A 20,621-nucleotide genomic window follows, 5' to 3' on the forward strand; every position below is an offset into this window, starting at 1 on the left:
CTGTGAGCCTCGTCTATGTATTCCCAGCCTTGGGCAAGCTGACGAGCTCTGCGGAATTTGTAGTTTGGTAAGGAGCAGTTTCTGTAAATTAATACACAGACCATTACAGTACCCTATTTTGTATAGGGTGAGGGCGGTTACCACTAGTTTCTTAAGCACTAAAGGAATAAACAGTAATCTCTCATTTAATGATAATAAGGCACTTGAGGTAATGGCATTCACCGGTTTGTCACATGGTTATCAAATCACCCCCGGTTTTCTTCTTAGTGACTGGGGTTGGGATGGAGACCAGCTCCTCCGCTGCAATCCTGTGAACAGAACGTGGTATTTCACTGCAACACCACTTTTATTGTGGTTCAACTTCAGACAATTGCACGTCATGCAGTTGTGAACTTCTGGCATGCAATTGCTGAAGGTGGCCACTGACTTTTTGGTTGCCAGAACTGGGACTAGAATTTGAGTGTCTTCAGCATATCGGACAACCAAAAACCGAGCTTTCTGATTATTGTGGCTAACAGAGCCACGTAAAGATTAAACTGGGTAGGGCTCAGCTGAAAATCGGATTCTGGCAATCCCCTTACTAATCTTGTCATGTAGTGGACTGGCTCCTCAGCAAGCAAGGTCACCCCTAGTCTTTTTGCCTTCAGCACTCCAGTTTTCTGAATCTTGTTTTTGTTGGCTTTGGGACTCTGACAAAGTGCTTATGCTCTCTAAAACACGGCTTAATTGAATACACCTGATTGGTATATTCAACTAACTTGCATGTCCATAGGAAAGTGGTACTCTACCTATCCAGGGCCTGTACAATTGATGCCAGCAGTGGTCCTACAGCACTGGTGCAACCTACTAAACTAGCAGTTTAAAATTGTACTACTGGCAGAAATGAGATGCCTTAAACTGCAAAATACTTGCAGAACCTTTAACCATGACTAAACCTTTCTTCATGCCTATAACATACCCCTAAGCTAATCCTTAAAAAAGCCCATGGTGACCGAGCACCTTGACGATCTGGAGAGCTAGCCTGGCCAGTCAGTTGGAGCAAGCAGTGGGAGTCCGTGAACGGTTGTCACCTTCTCACGGCCTTGATGGAGCATCCAGAGGGTGGTGTGATTGTGGGGCAAGGGGAGGAGCACAGGGTTTACAATCTCACTTGCTCGACATGACCAGTAACTGCTATTGCTGCAGCAACAAAGCACCAGCTGCAGGGCACTTCCAGATTAGGTGCTTCTAAGTGGTAAGGGAATATATGTGCGAGGAAAAAGACACTAAGTTGATTCGTTCCATGATTAACCCCTTCGCTGCTAGACCCCGAGCCCCCCCCCCCCCCCCCCTTGTGCTGCTAAGCCTTTTTTTGGCTATTTGGGGTAGTTTGCGCTGGGGCCCCTGTAACTTTATGACCACACGGTATCCACGCCAAATTTGCATTCTTTTCTTCCAACATCTTGGGATTCTAAAGGTACCCAGGGTTAGTGGATTCCCCTGGAGGGGACCCAGAAATTAGCCACAATACAGCTACATTTGTCTTTTTGGGGGAAAATGTGCCGCAAATAAAAGCATCTGGGTTTTTCCCCTGCAAATGGTATCAAAGGGTTTGTGAGGTTGTAATCACAATTTCCCCAGCTTTTAGGGAATGACAGACTTTTGTCAGAAAACCAAAATATTTTGAGTTTTGGCATTTTTCAGGGACATGGCGTATTTGCTCTTTTGTGCTTTCAACCTCCTTTCAGTTGATGGTTGAAATGGAAATGAATGCAATAAAGGATCCTGAAAAGCTATACATTTTAATAAAGTAGACCTTCTGAATTCAGCAAGTGGTAATTTGTGTAGATCCTTCAAACTTTCTTTATAGAAACCGTTAAATATAGAAAAATCGAAAATAAGCTGAAAACAGCCTTTTGTGTCAATGTTTTCACATGTAACTTTTAATTATGACCGTTCTTTGAACGCAAAATACAGTTACATCCACGGGACCTTACTGGTTGTGGGATATAAAGGACTTGTAGGTTCACCAAGAACCCGACGAACCCAGAGCCAAAACCTGAGCAGCGACTTGCAATGGTTTTTTATTATGTACCGGGTATATAGCAATTCTGGGAAAATGTATACCTGGAAAAATCTGTATGAAAGACGCATGTATTTCTGTAATGGGAACAAAATATAGAGTTTAGAAACAGTAGATATTTGCACATTTCCGAAATTGGGAATACTCCTACTAGCATGAGAAAATCCATAATTGTTCAAAATGACTACTTTTATCCATTCCTTCATTTGTAAGTCAGAAATGCATAGAAAGTCAAAAGGTAACAGTTGCTTTACAAATCTGAATAACCCTCACCATAAAAATGGTACCTCACTTGTGTGGGTAGGCATAGTGCCCACGACTGGAAACTGCTCAAAAAGCAACATGAACACACCACATTTCCACAATGAGAAATTACCCTTTTGTGCGAAGTGCCTAGCTGTCTTTTTAACCCTAGCTCTGCCGGCACCTAGGGAAACCTAGCAAACCTATACATTTTGGAAAACTAGATTCCCAGGGGAATCCAGGAGTGGGTGACTTGACTGGCTCCCACCAGGTTCTGTTACCAGAATCCCTTGCAAACCTAAAGTGTCACGAAACTACTTTTTCCTCACATTTCTGTGGTGGAAAATTTTGGAATCTGCATGAATCCACAAATTTCCACCCATGCTGCATTCCCAAAGTCCTCTGAGAAAAATGGTACCACACTTGCCTGGGTATGCCTAGTGCCTGTGACCAGAAACTGCACAAAACGCAACATGGACACCACAATTTCACAGTGAAAAATTACCCTTTTTTGGCAAAGTGCATAGCTGTAATTTTTTAACCCTACCTCTGCCGGCACCTAGGGAAACCTAGCAAACCCACAAGCGTCTTAAAACTAGACCCCCCCCCCCAAGGAATCTAGGATGGGTGACTTGTCCAGCTCTCACTAGGTTCTGTTATCTGGAATCTCTTGCAAACCTAACCAATTGTCAAACAAATTTTCCTCATTTCTGTGGTCTAACATTTTCCTACCCAGAATATCCTGCAAACCTCAAATTTCACAATTTTGTTTCCTCATTTCTGTGTGGTAAAGTTGTGGTATCTGCATGGATCCACACATTTCCTCCCATCCAGCATTCCCCCAGGTCTCTTGATAAAAATGGTACCTCACTTGCATGGGTGGGTCAAGGTCCTGCAACAGGCAAGGGCCCAAAACCTATTGAGGTGACATTAAAATTACCTATCGCAAACCAACCTGGTTTTGCAAGGGGGGTCCCATGAGTTTGTGGCCCTGGGCTCGGCGGCCACCTAGAGAAACCTACCAAACCCACACATTTCTGGAAATTAGACACTCGGGGGGGGGGGGGGGGGAGTTCTGTGAGGTATGGCTAGCATGAGTTCCCCAACATTATCCTACACTGAATCCCCTGCAAACTTCAAATTTCACTTTTTTCTAAAATTTGTGTGGAAAGTTTTGGAATCTGTGTGGATCCACAAGTTTCCTCCTACCCAGCGTTCTGCCAGGTCTCCCGATTAAACATGGTACCTCACTTGTGTGGGTAGGCATAGTGGCTGCAACAGGAAATGGCTCAAATTGTACTTTGGAGACTTCAAAATTACCTATAAGAAAACTACCTGGTTTGTGATAGGGCACCTGAGATTTTGGGCCCGGGCCCGGCGGCCATCTTCTGGAAAGTACCAAATATTTCTGACAACTAGACACCCAAGGGAGTCCAATGAAGTATGGCTTGCGTGGATCCTCCAACGTTTTCCTAACCAGAATGCCAGGCAAACCTCAAATTTAAGCTAAAACAAAATTTCCACAGTTTTGTGTGGAATTAGCGTGCTGGTACAAATGTCCTACACCACAGCGTTCCCTCCTGAGTAAAATGATACCTCACTTACGTGGGTGGGGCAAGGGCCTCTGACTGGGAAGAGCCCAAAACCTAGGGAATAAGAGTATAGCACCGAGATTTCTAAGCGCTACACTTTAAAAAAAATACGTTTTTAGCCAATTCTACATTGGACAGCCACACAAGTGAGTAATCATTTCACTCTTGACACTAAGGAGAATGCTGTGGGGTAGGACATTGTTGCTGGCACGGTGATTCCATACACTTGTAAAGTGGTTTGTTTTTTAGCTAAATTTGAGAAAAAAGTTACTTTTTCAGCAGAATTTGAGGTTTGCAGGGGATTCTGGGTAGGAGAATTTTGGGGGACCCATGCAAACCATACCTCGCTGGACTCCTTCCAGTGTCTAAATTCCAGAATGTGTGGGTTTGGTAGGTTTCCCTAGATGGCGGCTGAGCCCATGGCCAAAAACTCATGGGACCCCCCCTTGCAAAACCAGGTTGGTTTGTGATGGGTAATTTTGATGTCGCATTAATAGGTTTTGGATCGAAAGCTTTGGCCTCTTCAAATGCAAAGATGGAAATATGGCAAATTATTGGCTGAAGCAGTGTCAATGGCTCCTATCGGCTAATGAGTTAAGTCATGCAGTTGGGTTTATTGGACCTGCTTATATCATCTAGTTCAAGCATTTGGCCTAGAAAAAAATATCTCCAGAACTATTCGGAATATATATATAAAACTCCCACAGCTAGGATTATAGGTAATAGAAACCTAACCAATTCAGTTACCTTAGAGCGAGGCACTAGGCAGGGTTGTCCCCTCTCTGATTTGTACATAGAACCACTGGCCCAAGTCATCAGGTCCAGTGATTTTTGTCCGATTTGAACATAGGGGATGGTCAGAGGTCAGCCCTGTATGCTGATCTAATTTTTACAAAAAAAAAACAAGCGATTTTTTTCCAAAATTGGAACAACTGACCGATTTTGGGAAGATATTGGGTTATCAACTCACAAAAAAACGAGATTGTCATGAAATTGGCAATCTAGTTCGCCTCTAGTACACTATCAAATAAGATACTTAGGTATTCAAATCACCCAGAACATCAATGATTTGGCCCAGGTTAATTTGGAGGTTAAAAGGAAAGAGAATAGAGCCTTACTGAAATCTTGGTGCAATCGCCCATTGCCAATTCTTGGTTGGTCCAATCTTGTCAATGTTGGTTCTGCCCAAAATGACATTCATTTTTTTTTTTTCATGCAATCCCTTTACTATTTAGTTCAGCCGCTTTAAAAAACTCAGACCGATGTTAATAGCTACCTCTGGGATTGACAAGCGTGTGAGGATTGCATCGAAGAAATTGAGATGTGAGAAAGCAGCTGGGGGAATTGCTAGCCCGGATTTAAATTCTATAGCTGGGCTTTACTTTTTAAGAACATGATTCCACCTTTTTCACGCCTTGCCTCTTAGCTATGTCTAATTGTGTACCGCAGGGGGGTGATGGGTTTCTTTTTAAATTTGGACACGGTCGGCCTGTGAACTATGGTTCCAGATGTGGAAGCTGCTTAAAATTCCATATTACTGTTCTAGTGCTCCCATATGGAACTCTCCAGGCACTCCAGTATGCCTAAATGACCGATTATCTGTCCCTTTATGGGAAAACAAATGTCAGAAATGGGGCCAATTATAGCGAGAACTCTTATGATGGGATGAGCTTCAATCTCAAACAAATCTTAGGTTATCAATATTCAAAATTTATCAACTCCCCCGCTGGGCTACAAATCGGGGTTAATTTGAGATTTTTAGTCCCGTGCCACCAAAGCAAAGATGTGGCGAAATGGTACTGGACTTTGATTAAAGGAGATCTACCACCATTGCCTATGAAGGAGCCCTGGAGTAGAGAACTACCTTCCAGCGATTTCATCTTTCTGGCAAGTATCTATATGCATTTTGTGGCAAGTTGTCAAGGCTGCATCATTGAGGAGAATCATCTGTTCACACTCCACAGAGCCTATTGGACCCCGAAGAGGCTTTCCAAGCTGGGAGGCAGAGTTCTGTGTGAAATGTAATCTGATAAGTGCAGATGATGTGCATATGTTCGTGCAGTGTCCTCCGATCCAGGGCTTTTGGAGGCAAGTTGGTAAGACTATTTCAGAAGTAATGGGCCAAGAAATTCAGGTAAGCTTGGTATTAATTATTTTTGGAATTTTATCTGAAGACAGTAGTACTACGAAACTGTCAAATCTCCAAGCTTCATTAATGTTTGTTTTATTTCTTCTGGCAAGAAGAGATCTGTCTAAATTGGATATCACCTAATTCTCCAAAGTTTTTAGATTGGGTGTCCTCTGTTAAAAGAATTCACAAGTTGGATATGGGTTGCGAAGAAAAGAAGTAGGTTTTTGGGGCTTTGGGATAATTGGGCTAATACTTAGGGTTTTAATTTCCTAGTATGCACAAAAGTCCAATGATTATGAAACAAGTGAGTTGCTGGGAAAATGCTTTATGTATAAACTATGGCCTCAATACTATCCTTAACAATTCCCAAGTGTCGTGGTTGGCGTCTTTAAAAACCCTGGAGGTTGAAAGATCTACAGGGTTATGTATCCCCTCTACTGGGTCCAGGAGGGTGCCATGGTACTGCTTTATGACCACTCACTTTTATTTTTGTCCTCATTAAAGAAATAGTCGGTTTTGGGGCCTTCCCTGCCGCGGGTACTTAGCCCATCCATACAAGTGAGGTACCATTTCTATTGGGATACTTGGAGAAATGCTGGGGGGTTGGAAATTTGGTGTTACTTTCTGCAGCGTGAAACTTTGAGCACAATAATGCAAGGAAAATGTCAGTCACATTTTGAGGTTTGCAGGACATTGTGGGTAAGATAACTTGGGATCCACAAGAGGCAACACCATGTACTCCCATGGGTGTTTAGTTAACGACAATCTACAGTTGGTAGATTATTCTTAGATGAAATGTACACCTTGGCAGAGAGACATAAAAGACCAAGATTACAGCACAGCCATCTATTCCTCCAGCACACACACATACTGGTTGGATTTGGCACGAGGGCAAGTGATGGTTCAGTATATAACATTTTATTAACAAGAGATTTCACAAAAAAGAAATTCACTGTAAATAATTGAAAGGACAAAAAACAGAACCAATGACTCAAAGCTTGTGAGCTGTAAAGCCAAGTCAATTCACCAACCGCTTTACAGGCCAGTCACACACCTTTCATACATGATACACACAAGATCATTCACACAACCAAGATCATTCACACAACCAGGCACAAAACCAACACATTACAACATTCACAAAAAGGGACAAGGTACACCCTGCTTGACAAAAACAGAAAATAATTTTTTTCTACACCTACCTCTTCCTCAAGCACACATACATACTGGTTGGATTTTGCACAAGGGTGAGTGATGGTTCAGTATATACAGTTGTATTAACCAGAGATTTCACAAAAAAATGCGCTGTTAATAATTGAAAGAACGAGAAACAACCATTGACTCACAGCTCGTGAGCTGTAAAGCCACAACAAGGCACCTACCTCTTTACAGGTCACTCATACACCTTTCATACGTGTGACACATACCAAACCATTCACACTACCAGTGGCGGGCCCAGCACATTACAACACACACCAGCAGACCGTGCCATTCAAGGGACCATCGCTTTCACACGCCGACATTCCTGACACAGCAGCCACACCAGCTCACTGATTGCGTTGAGTGGTGTTTGGCTAGCAGTGTGTGTAGTGACAAGCCGCTAGTGACTACTCACACACTGCCAGCCAAGCGTCAGTCCACGTACACCAGTCCGTGCACACCGACAGCCAAGTGCCAGTCCATGCACACCACCAGCCAAGTGCCAGTCCATGCACACCACCAGCCAAGCGCCAGTCCAAATACACCACCCCCAAGCACCAGTCCAAACACACCGCCAGCCAAGCACCAGTCAATGCACACCACCAGCCAAGCGCCAATCCACACACCTCCAACCAAGCACCAATCCACACACCTCCAACCAAGCACCAGTCCACGCACACTGCCAGACAAGCGCCAGTCCACGCACACCCAGTCAAGCGCCAGTCCACTCACACTGCCAGTCAAGCGCCAGTCCACGCACACTGCCAGCCAAGCACCAGTCCACTCACCGCCAGCCAAGCGCCAGTCTACACATACAGCCAACCAAGCGCCAGTTCACGCACACCGCCAGCCAAGCCCCAGTTCATGCACACCACCAGCCAAGCGCCAGTCCAAACACACCGCCAGCCAAGCGCCAGTCCAAACACACCGCCAGCCAAGCGCCAGTCCAAACACACCGCCAGCCAAGCGCCAGTCCAAACACACCACCAGCCAAGCGCCAGTCCACGCACACTGCCAGCCAAGCACCACTCCACGCACACCGCCATCACATTTAGGATTTTTTTATACAAATAAATTACAAACAAATTGCAAATAGATACAAATCTACTAACACTAAATCTGAAACAAAATAACTACACAAATGCCAACCTTGAAATGAACAAAAATCATTAAACAATAGAGACCAGGCAGTTCACATTACCACTCATGGAGGCTCCCAAAAATAATTTTGCGTGTGGTACATTCTAAAACAAGCAGGCACACACAGCCCAGGGTTAGAAGGACACTCGGGGCAGTACATATGAGTCTCCTTCCGCGTACCTCTTCGCCAACAGACTCTACATCTCCTACTGGGAAAGTCTTTTGAAGGTGTGGGAGGAATGTGATCAGGAAAGTGGCGATCTTTCAATCTAGCCACACTTGCCTGTTCCACTAAAACAAGACTGCCTATTACAGACTCCTGATACTTAGCAAAAACCATCTTTGACTCCGCACAAGAATCTTTAAAAACAACAAAAGCATTAAAGGTTGGCAAGTGGAAAAGATGGGTAGCCAACTACTTATACCAAATGTAAGCCTTACGAAGAGCAGAATAAGGTTCCAACCTCTGATCTAATCTGTCAACACCACCCATGTGCCAATTATAGTCTAAAATGCACACAGGTCTGCACACTTCAGCAACCTGACCCCAAACAGGCACAGGTGAAGTGCTTTCATCATGGATAGTAGTCAGCATATAGACATCTCTCCTGTCTGAAAACTTCACAGCTAGAAGCTCCTCGCAACGCAACACACTGCACTGTCCCCATACAAGCTTTTGAGAAACCAGTTCTTTTGGGAAACCTTTACGGTTAACCAATCAATCCATTTGTAGAGCGCGCTACTCACCAGTGAGGGTCTCAAGGGGGTGGGGAGGCGGGGGGTGGGAGTGGGAAAGGGAAAGAGTGCCGCTACTGCTCGAAGAGCCAGGTCTTGAGGTGTTTCCTGAATGTGAGGTGGTCCTGGGTCAGTCGTAGGTGGGCAGGGAGGGAGTTCCACGTCTTGGCTGCCAGGTAAGAGAATGATCTTCCTCCCGTGGTGGTTCTGCGGATCGGTGGGATGGTGGCGAGGGGGTCTGCCCCACGGCTGTCTCAGCGTTTCCTGTAATAGCAAAAATTGAGCTGCAATTTTCGCCATTACAGGAAACGCAGAGACAGCCGTGGGGCAGACCGGCAGACTCACATGCTGAGACGGAAGATTGTTCCGAATTCTAATCGTGCATTAACTGACCAGAAAACAATTCAAGTGACAGATTGTTATATTTTAAATGGTCTGCCCCCTTCAACTCCATGGCTACACTGCACACAGCCTCCTTATTTACAGACTACGCGCAGAGCGGACTTCGCTTTCTCACAACGTCTACGTTACCAGAGTTGCCTGCAACACCCGAACCAGGCTGGAATTATCACCGGTTCAGGGGGATTGTACCTCTTGCTTCCATGGAAGTAAGCCCTGAAGAGTCTGAGTGTATATTTACTCAGAGGAAACACTGTCGGCTGGCGCTGTCTAGTTTCGAGTATTAAAGCATCAAGACCTACAAGGCTTCAAATTCTTCTCATTTATTGTGGATTATCTGAAATTGGACAATATTATTTGTATATTCATATGTGTGTGCACAGGGACTGTATTACTATAATTACGGTTGTTGTCTTGAACAACAGCTCATTAGGGGTTTTTAGGCTCACCCCTCTCCCCGTAGCACCTCATTACCAGTCAAAGCACGAATCAAATAGACCGGTACTCAGCTGAGCGCAATCACTCCCTCAGACGTAGAACCCTTTTCTTTAGCATCAAACAGGTGGCGAGGCTGGCGGAGTGGAGTTTGCGTGCTGGAGTGTAGAACGTGAGGCGGTTGTTGAGGTATTCGGGACCTGTGTCGTGGAGCGCTTTGTGTGCGTGGGTGAGGAGCCTCGCACACCAAACAAATGTGTGTCATACAACCTGCACACCTATACCTGACCTAATCTATGCACAGTGGGGATAGTACAGAGTGCAAGGCAGCGCACGCACATTTCTCAGATGGCCCCTACACATCGCTGTAAATAGGAACTAGTAACGTGGTGTCCGCCAGCGCTCCCTGCTGTGACCCCACTGCTCCTCACAGCGACTTGTGCGCCCTCCGCACACTCCTGTCTCTGTGCCTGTCTCTGGTCAGGATGCCTCTCTGTGTCGGTGATTTTTGCAGCTACGCAAACGCTTTATGTTGTTGGCCCTTCCGGGCGCTGCACCCTCCCTCCCCATCCAAAGTTGCCCATCTCCGTGTCCTTCCTGCTGCCCCATCATTGTGCCTTGTTGCCCCTCTCCTTGCTTCCTGTTGCCTCTCTCCCTGCCTCCTGTGGCCTCTCGTTATGCCCTGTTACCCCTCTGTGACCAGCTGTGGCTCTCTTGGATTTTGCCGGGTTACTCCTTTCCATGTGTCTTATACCCCCTCCCCCCGTGACCCTGGGGCGTGCCGTGTTGCCCGTCCCCGGTGTCATGCTCTCTCTCCCCCAGGGCCCTGTCTCTCTACTCTGCGCCTGTCTCAGTTGCCCCTGCCAGGGTCCTGTCTTTGGACCCCCTCGGTCCCGTGAGCTCCCTCTCCCAGCCCAGGGTCAGAAGGCTCCGTAACTGTCGGCAGAGCTGCTGCCGGGCTCTAGTCAATGCTTGTCCGGGGCTCCTGTGCCACCCCGGTCCCTCCTGCTGCCATCTCCGCCCTCAGGTGAGGCGCCCCTTGAGCTGTGTCCCTGAGGTGATGTCCCGGGTGAGCAGGCACTGGCTGAAGTGAAGCCCCTGTCGGGTGAGTCCTGAGGAGGTGTCGCGGAGGCTTCTTCCCGGCTCAGGTGAGCGCGACCCCCAGCGAACCTCAAACCTTAAACAGCCCGTTGCTCACCGTTATATTATCGTTTAATAGTGATAATTTCGGAGTGGTTGTACGCATCCCTTCTAATGGCCATGTCAAACTCCACCTAAGATATAATTTTTTTGAAAGCCTAATAGCCCTCGTTATTTTATTCCCCAGAATTAATCTCGAGGCAAACAATTCAACCGATTGAGTTCTGGAGCCTGTTGGATTTTCCCACTGATTTGCGAAAGGATATTTCCATCTATAGTTGGACACGACAATGTCACCTGCTAGTGAGTACTATAGACCCCTATCTCCAACCGATGTAGGACGATTTTTTAGCGACCCCGCTCTGATTCAATTTACTTTTGATATTTCTTTGTAGTTTATTACAACTTTTAAGCTCCATCAAATTCTGCGACAGGTAAGCTTACTGAGAGCATGTGGCGGCTGAATGAAAGTTGAGAGTCCCTCTTTTGTTATTTGACTGACAGAACGTTTTCACTTATTGTGTTTTCCAGATTAATTGTGTTTGGTCCTGAAGAGAATCCTTTAGACTCACTAAGGATTCGAAACGCGTCGACCGAGGCGGTAGTTGTGTGTGGTGCCAAGTTTATGGCTTTAGACCAATTTCTGCTTAAACAATTGTGAAGCAAAAAAAGTGTTTTGAAACATCGTTTGGTCTTTGTTACTGTTTTGATGTTTTGAGCTCATTTATTGTATGATACCACTCCTATGATTGTAAATAGGACTAGGGTTCAGCTCTTTATTTGAATACACCAACTCAGTTCTTTGAATCTTTTGATAAAACCGTACCGCCAACTATCATCGCCCCCCAGTGAATGTTTGATTTACATCCCTTGTCTTGTGTACACGTGTCTTGTGTTTATTTTTGTGTTAAATGTTTGTATAAACCACTCCTACAAATACTTCCCTTGTCCTTGAAAAGTTTCACTCCTCCATGTTCCGATAATGTTGATTGTTTGATGATGTAAATATATACAAAAATCTTTTAGAAAAACAAAAAACTAAACTCATAAAAATAAAAATAAAAGACTACCAAGTTTTCTACTACAAACTTTGACTGAAAGAGTGGTCTTTTTGAAATTAGCGACTAGGAGCTTTTTCTTCTATTGTCTTGAAAATTATTGCACAGTACTGGCAATTGTTTTGTTTATTTCTGTGTGAGTGAGGGCAGAGAGGAGAGGTGGGGCAGGTGAGAGCACTCCCCGCCCCCCCCCCCCCCCCCTGCTCACTGACGTCCCATGTCTCCCTCACGCTGCCTCTCTGGTCATTCTGTCGCCCACTGCTGCGCTTTACAGTCCCACTCTTTTGATTAACTTTATGCCTAGAGCGGATGCGCCGCAAGCAACAGTGTCCACTTTGGACAATTCCCTGAACAACCGCACACCAGTGTAGAAGGTATCTACATATAAATGGTGACCTTTGTTAAAAAGTCCTCTACCAAGTTCTCACACAATTTTCTCAGTCACTCCAAAAGTGGACGGACAACCACGGGGGTTAATCCTGGATTCCTTACCAGTGTACACCCTGAAATTAGAGACATATCCAGTCCTAATGTCACACATCTTATACAGCTTAATTCCATAGCGTGACCTTACTAGGAATGTATTGCCTAAAAACCAAGCGGCCCTTGAACAAGACCAAAGACTCATCCACTGCTATTTCTTTCCCTGGAGCATAGATCTCAGAAAATCGATCTACAAAGAGATCAATGACAGGCCAAATCTTAAAAAGATGTTCACACTCAGGGTGATCTTGTGGCAACGTTAAACCATTATCGACAAAATGGAGCATCCGAAGCAGAAGCAAATACCTATCATGACTCATGACTGCCGTAAATATAGCCATTGCCATCAAGGGACTAGTAGACTAATATGAAGACATCGATGGCTTCCTTAGCAAGCCCATCAAAAAAGTTAAACCCAAGAACAACTTCATCTCTTCCAGATTTGTGGGAGTCCACCGGGTAGCTCTAGAATGGGGCTTAAGGCTGGCACTTTTGTTCCTCAAAAACTGTTCGGCATACAAATTAGTCTGCTCAACATTCTCTGCCAAAAACACATTGTCCATAAACAACTGAAAAAAATGTATCGGCAAAAAGTTTTCTGCATTCACTCTACACCCTGGAACACCAGTAAAGTCTGGGCTGGGGCAACCCAAAGGTCATCACTTCCAACTTGAAGCCTTGCAGCCCCAGACTGCAACCCAGATGCCTCTTGCCCAGTGCTTAATTTGTGCCGGTGCTTTCCTGTGCTAAGCACCAGCACTTAATTTTCAAGCCCGGGTCTACACGCGATATTGGCTGCTCACTAACTTCACACTGGTCTCCCCGGTGAACAGCCGATTTCACACATGATTTGTGTGCATTTCAAATAAGATGGTGCACCTGCATTATTAAGCACACACACAGTGCCAGAAACTCACTGGGTCCCTGCCTCATCATAAGTCACAGGTCACTCGCTTGGACGCTCCAATCAATCAAGCACTGCGCTACCAATAAAGACCGCTTCAAAAATATATTATAAACCTGCTCTGTCCCTACTTGGGAATTGTGATCATCAGGTGTGTGTCCTGAGTCAGGCCAATGGGATCAGGGTTTTCTCTACGGCCCAGGGCCGCCCTAGCATACTCGGCAGCCGCAACACCAGTGGCGGTGCGTCCATTAGGGGCGTTGGGGCGTTGCCCCACTAGCCATGGACGACCGCACGCTGCAGGAAGTAAATACTAATTACTACTAGGCTTCAAAAATAAATTATCCGCTTCACTAAGCGCACTCGGCAGTTTGCGACAGAGAGAGCCAGCGGGACAAGCCTGACAGAATCGGATTCGCGGAAGGCAGTGGGGGCGGGGCTTCGGCAATGAGTGACAGCGCAGCCATAGGCAGCGCAGCAGGCACTGTCTGTGAGTGTGTGCGCATTTTGGGCTAGCCATTTTTTTGACTGGCCCACGCATGTGCACACCCAGTAGTACCTTCCCTCCTCCTCCTCCCCCACAGCACGCAAACAGGCAGGGACCCGGCTCCCCCGGGTCTCAAAATGGGCAGTATTGACCGTGCTCTTTAGCCAATCCTGGCGCAGTGGCACTGGTAATGCTGCGCCAGGATTGGCTGACACACCGTGGAGACTTCAACACTGTGGTGCCGCGCGTGGGTGGTGGATGTTTCCTAAGTGCTGCACTGTAATGGCCAATCACATGTGGCTTATGTCAAGCCATGAAGTGGTGATTGGCCATTTTCCCATGCTGCTGTAAGCACGTCACCGCGCCTGGCGTGCCTCAACAGCACATGACGAGGAGTAAGAGAGTCACGAGCAGAGTGTGTAGTATACTACTCTGTCATGTACCCTCGTGCGTGCCAGCTGCAGTCTCCATACAGTCAGCGAGTCGAGTCTGTCGAGTGTCACATCACCTCATAAAAAGTACGTTTTTTTACAGTACAACAATCCAGTACAGAAGTGCGTCAGTGTGCGTGGTGTGTCGTGTGTGTCTCTACTAGTCTTTGCATATGCGGTGTGTGATAATGATTGCATGACTGACCTAGTATGTGTATGTAGTAATGTTGGTGACTGCTTGAACCCATGTGCGTGTGCCTATGTGTGCGAGTGCGACTGTAACTGAACTCACATGCATGTATGCTGTGTTGTTTTTTGTGACTGCCGCTGTGTGTGCTTGCTCGTGATCGTGAACAGTGGTGAAAGCAGCCGTCTCAGACTTAAAGAAAATTGGTTACATTAATTTCTGCAACAGTCACTGATATCAAATCTTTTATTTCTGCTGCCCGGCTGCCGATCAGCGGCCTTTACATTTTACACTCAAGCCGGTGCGCTGCGCAGCGCACTCCTGCTGCGCTTCACGCATCGCTCGGCTCATGATGTTATTAAACTCCGATTATGGATCGGACACAGAGAGACAAGATCAGGCCTGGTTTTATTAGGAACCTATGATGACTGCTGAGACTTCGATAATATTGCATGATTGACTGCTGAAAAACGGAAAACTCTGGCTAAACAGAAAATCAGTGCAGGCTGCTGGCACTAGAGTCCCTGCACTGATGGTAGTGTCCCGAGCTGGCAGGATGGATGCCACACTCTCAGCGTTGCTGCAGGCGGTAGATTCCCAGGGCCGCCTTGGCTGCTCCTGCTTCCCACCATGGGCTAGGTTGAGAGCAGCGGCTCTGGCTGAAGTTACAGTCTGGGCTGCGCGAGTTCCCATAAAGGTCCTCTTCCCTGGTCATCACCCGCATTCCAGGCCATCCGAAATCAGGCTTCTGCCGTTCCAACATACGCATATTGCTTTTCCTGTTCCCCACTCACTGCATCTACGACCTCCCCCACATGCACTTCACCTCATCTGCTCCCCTAAACTGCCCGGCCACAAACGATCTGTCACATTGTCCTTTCCTGCTCCCGATCCCTACATTACAATGCCTGCTGCTCAATCGACAAACACCCCCACACACTTACCTGTTCTCCTGCAGAGCACTTTCAACCTGCCTGGAACACACAGCTAAGAATGCACAAATGGCCTTTGTTAGCTGCCAGAAATGGACATGCGGCCTCACAGTGGACCCTACAGAAAGACCATCCATTGTGCTGTGCAGCCGGCGATCAGTTCTAGTCAGACACCAGGCCATTAAAGGTATTGCTGTAAACAGGTCTTGGGTTGCACATTTCGGCCACCACAATTCCTAGTAATGTTCTCTGGACAGGGAGGTTTGCAGTCAGGTAATGTGCCCTGGTGCACTGCAGTGCTCGCGTTTCACTTTCTTTGTGCTTCAGTCTACTGCTCTTGGTCGTGGCTAATAATCTGTTGTTGTTCGTAATCGTTGGCTTGGAAAACATCAAAACAAGTAAGAGTCGGGTGGGGGCCCCAGCTGTGACCCGTGCCCTCTGACCGGCCCTCGTATTATTGTACACACATGTGATGATCACTGACTGACTGATAATTTAGTGCTATAATGGCCTGGTCTCTTTGATTAATGATGGGGACTGCAGTGCTTTAACTAACAAAGGTGATTCTGGCAATTATTCAGAGCCTGGCGCGCGTTGCAGATACAACATGAAACAAGTCCATTTCTCCTCAGTTCCTTGTAATTAGTGGCCACAATCCTTTACTAGTGCACACTGTCACTGATCACGTTTAGGAGGCCAGGCAGGGTGAAAGAGTCTTTGAATCTTTCGAATCAAAAGCTTCCTACGTGGGAGTGAACAATCAGCAGCCAAGCAAGAAGCAGCAAGCTTATATGTTCGAGAAACGATCGTTTTGTGCTTTGTTTTGTGGTCACCAGTGTCATTATTGGTAAGAAAAGGGGACCTGTTAAGAAAAAAACACACATCATTTCATGTTGATTTCTGAGTTTAACAGTGTTACTAAATTTATTTTCAAAAAGTAGCTTAATCTTTCCAGGATGTGATTGTATTAATTAATGTGCGATGAAACTTTGCTCTAAATATGCTGACAGCCCTGAAATAGAAAGATTGCAGCATCAATCATTTGTAAGGTTGAAACACAGAATTAGTATCTACTGCATTTCTCTTGCTCATACTCATATTCGTGGTTGAATGTCTCCTTTATCCCTGCTCATACCTGGTATAGGAGCAGACCCATCAGCCCCCCTTCCCTTTGTGGATTTCCCAGTGTTAAGCATTTCTACTTTTATTAAATTAAATGAATGAACATTTAGAAAGCCAATGTTTTAAAGAGCGCATAAGAGAAGCTGAAAGATTGCTCATGAAGCAAAACTTTCCTTCTGCATCTGCATGCCTTATCAACACACCATTCATCATTTTTACTTTTGTTAATGTTGTACTATTTTGCTTCAGAATTTTGACTTGTGCTGCATCCAATTACATTCTTGCCTAAAGTATAGACAAAACAATATACAGTTAGTGTGGTGACTCAAATGATGGCTCAGTGAGCTGATGGTTGGACATCAGGATCATGGTTTTAACAGTCATAAAGTAATAGCTGTCCTGATATATTTCTGTAATACTTAGTTAAATGTTTTTTTGTATTCTACCTTATGATACGACCGTGGACAACCGTGTTACAGGCTTATTTTCTCTTGTGTCCTAATGATGGCCTAACTATAATTCCTTTATTAACCTTCTTGCTTTATCAAACTTGCTTGAAAAGGCACATTTGCCCACTCTTTAAAAAAAAATAATGCCCGGGGTGGGGGCAACTCGCCCTTATGACAATTGGGCACATTTTCTACACTTGCGCGGCACAGGGGACTCATCCGAAACATTTACGCCGCACCACTTTGAAATGTCACCAGCCGCCACTGCGCAACACTTTTCAGCGGACGACACAAGAAGTAAGCAGCATGGTGCGTAGCAGGCCTCATTAGCCAGTGCTGTTGTGGTAGAAAGCAGCACCAGGCCTAATCTCTTATTAAAGGCAGTCTGCAGCCATAGCGGTCAGGACTCAGACCTGTGAACAGGAGGGTTGAGAGAGAGCCCCGAATCAGGCGGGCTGGGGCTCTGTGAGTCTCCCCGGGACAAGGAGGGTTGAAGGAGACCTGTGCAAGAGCGGTAGAGAGAGTCTCTCTACAAGAAGACTGGGCAGAGCCCTCAAAACAAGAGGAGTGAACCGGGAACAGCTGCGGGTCTAGGTTAGAGCCCTCGGGGGACTGAGCACGAGGCCCTTGAAGCCGGAAGAGACCCTCAACCCGGGGGCTAGGAGAGAGGCAAGGACCCGGGCAGAGGGAACCCAGGGACAAAAGGACTGGAAGCGACCTCTGGAGTACTGAGCCCCGAGGAGTGAGTGTACAACCCTAAGGCTCAGACACCTTGACATCTGATCCCTCCGACCAGGCACCCCCGAAGATGCCAGGCTATGACTTCAAGTTCCTGGAGAAGCCGAAACGGTGGCTTCTCTGCCGGCTGTGCTCCAATGTCATGCACCAGCCCGTTCAAGTGTCCACAGGTAAGACCCCTCGGTTCTTGTTACCTGTTTGACAGGTGGTGGAGGGCAAGTGTGGCTACGAGCTCTGTCACAGAGTGGGAGGAGGGTCAAAATGTAGGGAGGGTCTTTTGATACCCTGCTAACTCGGCATCCATAGCATTTCGTTTGAAGTGCGTGTGTCTCCTGCACCGCCAGGGCTGCAGGAACATGGCTGCATAGGCCCCGTGCAAATAGACAACTTATTCATGTGGGCAGGGTATGATGATGCAGAGATAACCCTGCACGTCTTGTGTGGCACACATCCTCTCCAAAGGTTTTTTTTTTTTTTACAACAACACCTACAGGTGCCCTTAAGCTGCCACAAGCGCGCGATGTTGGATTCTATGCACATATCCCACTGCACTTGACAATTTATGGAATAGTGAAACAATTTGCTCTCACTCAGAAAAGACTAGCATGCCATCCCTCTCGATACTCACCCACAGTTCTTTCTATAAGTGCACCCCAACATCTCCCTTTCCCCAACTGCTTTTTGTTTCTGAAGGTCATGCAAATCTCCGCTGGTCCACCTCTTTCTAGCCTGCAGTGTCTTTATTCCAGAACTGTATCTGTTGTGTCCTAGCAGACACAGGCAAGGGTTAAATTTGTAAGCCTACACTGAACACCCACCCACCACTGATGTCACGACATCACGTGACACAGTTATTAAAAGGAGCCGAGCGCACGTGCTCGTGGCTCACTAACCCACTATCAATCTGGTGTCCATGTCGCAGTCCTTTACCCTCATGTGGGCCTTGGGCCCACGACATAACATTTGGCGACGAGGAGTGGCTAAGCCCCAGCGTGCCACAGCCACCTTCTTCGTGGGTGGAGGGGGAGTATGCTGCCCGTGTGAAGGGCACCCCCTGGTGAGGCGGCACTGGCCGCCGAGAGGCCTGAGGGGTCTGTGCCCTGCCCCGGGCCTAGCGTTGATGAAAAGTGGACCGGCCAGAGCCCACCTGCACCGGCCGCGACTGTGCCCTGGAGAAGAGTGCTGGCCGGACGGAGCCCACTCGCCACGGCCGCAGGAGAAGATAGGCCCGTAGGCCGGAGGTGAGCCCGGGGACTGCGAATGGCCCCGGGGGGTCGCGTATGCCAGGAGCAATCCCACCTATGATTGAATATTGGCGGAGCTCACCCGCGTGGCTATGGTGCCCGAAAACAAACTTAAAATAAAGGCAGACCAGCGGAGCCCACCCGCGGCCTGCCTGCAGCGTTCCCCGCCGTGCGGTGTGTGAAGCGCGGCGGCAAGGTTAAGAGGAATTGAAAAAAAAGCGCCCGAAGCGTGTGGCTAGCTGCGGGGCACCGAGTAAGGTCAGCGGAGCCCACCCGCGGCCTGCCTGAGGCAACCCCCCCCCCCTTCCGAACAGAGATTACAGCAAGGCCAGCGGAGCCCACCCGCGGCCTGCCAGCAGCGTCCCCGCCGCGCAGCGTGTGTGTAGTGAAGCTGCGGCGGTGGGGTGAGTAAACTGCCCAATGAACACTGCATAAAGCAAAGCCTGCGGAGGCCACCCGCGGCCTGCCAGGAGAAAAGGTACGGCGTGCCTGCCCCGAGAAAAGAGCTGCGGGGAGCTCGAAGGTGAAAGCGGAGCCTACCCGCCGAACCCGTACATCGGACAATGTCCCACAGCGCTCCCCTGCCCGCTCAGCCCGAGAGACACTCATCGGCCTGAGAGCAGCCCACCTCCTCCCCCGCCGCGCAGTGTGCGGCAAATGGAGCTGCGGCGGCGGAGGGAAGGGCGAAGAAGAGAAGACACATGGTGGCCCCCGCAGCACAAGTGACAATGTGCCCCCACCTCCTGTGCACCCGGGAAAGAAAACCAGCAAAAAGGCATCCGGCAGCAGAGTGGTAGCAAACCCCACAGCTGCAAGCTGCATACTGCCCCAACTAAGCAAAAAGAAGATAAAAGAAAAGTGAGGTGACTTACCTGGGGTCAGCAGTGGCTCCAGCCCCCTCCTGCACACTCCTAGCAACAGGTCCTGCAAGACCGGGACTCCATGCACCAACAACAGGAAAGGATCACCAAGAGGAGGAGGCTGCTGCTGAAGGAAGACCAGCAGCCTACACTGCCATCTAGTGAACACTAGAGAGAACTGCACCCAGAAGAAGCACAAAGAAGGAAACAAGCACAAGACAAGCCAAGGGAAAGCCTACAGAGGTGAAGCAAGCCTGCAGCGACGCGGACGAAGACTGAGACCCATCATCCCTGCTGAAGTGACGCCTGTGGCCACAGGTGCTCACCGCAATCGCAGAAGACAACCTCACGCTGGACGGGGAGGAAGAGCCAGAAACTTCTACCGCAAGCAGCAAGATCCAAAGGCAACCGATGGAAGAGCGCAAGTGTACCCCGGATGCGGACAGTACAGCTCAGCGCCTGAAAGTAAGGAAGCCACACCCAAAGCACCAGAAGACATGCGAGGCAAGTACCCAAGTGTGAAGAAGAAAAGTGCGATACGTACGTGGAAGAGCGACGACGCCAAACAATCAAATGAACCGCAAGGAACAAAGCTGCACTGAAGATGTATCATGACGGTACCAAGTGAAGCCAGAACTTGCCACTGCAA

The sequence above is a fragment of the Lissotriton vulgaris genome, chromosome 7, assembly GCF_964263255.1.
Source record: "Lissotriton vulgaris chromosome 7, aLisVul1.2, whole genome shotgun sequence".
Classification (NCBI taxonomy): Eukaryota; Metazoa; Chordata; class Amphibia; order Caudata; family Salamandridae; genus Lissotriton; species Lissotriton vulgaris.